This window comes from Octopus sinensis, linkage group LG4 (genome assembly GCF_006345805.1).
Source record: "Octopus sinensis linkage group LG4, ASM634580v1, whole genome shotgun sequence".
NCBI classification, from domain to species: Eukaryota; Metazoa; Mollusca; class Cephalopoda; order Octopoda; family Octopodidae; genus Octopus; species Octopus sinensis.
The window spans coordinates 85,163,630-85,164,730 of record NC_043000.1 but is presented as its reverse complement, the minus strand read 5'-3'; positions in this window follow the sequence as shown (position 1 = coordinate 85,164,730).

Here is a 1,101-nt window from a genome sequence, read left to right as displayed (position 1 = left end):
ACTTAGCGGCTTGGGAAAAGGGACCGATAGAATGAGTATCAGTTCTTTAAAAAAATTAGTACTGTAGTCGATTCATTCGACTAGAATTCTTCTTCTGAAAGAAGTAAACAATAAAAAAAGATAATATATCTATATCTATCTATCTATCTATCTATCTATCTATCTATCTATCTATCTATCTATCTATCATCTCTATCTCTCTCTCTCTCTCTCTCTCTCTCTCTCTCTCTCTCTCTCTCTCTCTCTGTATATATATATATATATACTAGCAGTATCGCCCGGCGTTGCTCGGGTTTGTAAGGGAAATAATTATATAAGCATTTTTAGAGATGTAAAGTATAATAGCCATCTCAATATGGCTAACCACAAAGGGGGAGGGGGGGTGTTACTGTAGCTTTTTACGTTCTGAGATTTAATAATAAATTTTAGAGAGTTACTTCCCTTATAATGTCAAAAATGGATTAAAAATGGGAAAAATTGATGGTAAATTTTTTTTTAAATCGTAGACTCATCGTAGACGCGCGCTAATACCCAGACGGTCTCGATATGAATCACGACTATAAGATACCCGTTTTGGTTAAACTGCACCGCAAAATGTGGGAGTAGTTAGGAATCTAAATCGTAGGAGACAGACACACAACCTCACTTTTATATATAAAGATTTCCTCTATTTACATAATATTGAGGTCTCTTTCTTTCTTTTGTTATCTTACTGTTTTTACCATATACATATATATAATATATATAAATATATATATAGTTAGAGAGATGTACTTGCATAGCAAGTGGACTTGATCTGAGATCGTGTGCTGGAACGAAAACAGTTGCAGCGTTGAAGGTGTTTATAAGCCATTTAGAAACACACAAAAACCGTTAGATTCACTTCAACATTTAAATTTAATTTGTCAAAATATTTTCATCGCTTGAGACCGCGACCTGTTAGCACGATATTTTGTCAGTGAACAGGTCGCGGTCTCAAAGCGACGAAAATATTTTGGCAAATTAAATTTAAATGTGGAAGTGAATGTAACGGTTTTTGTGTGTGTTTCTTAAATGGCTTACAAACACCTTCCACGCTGCAATATATATATACACAATATA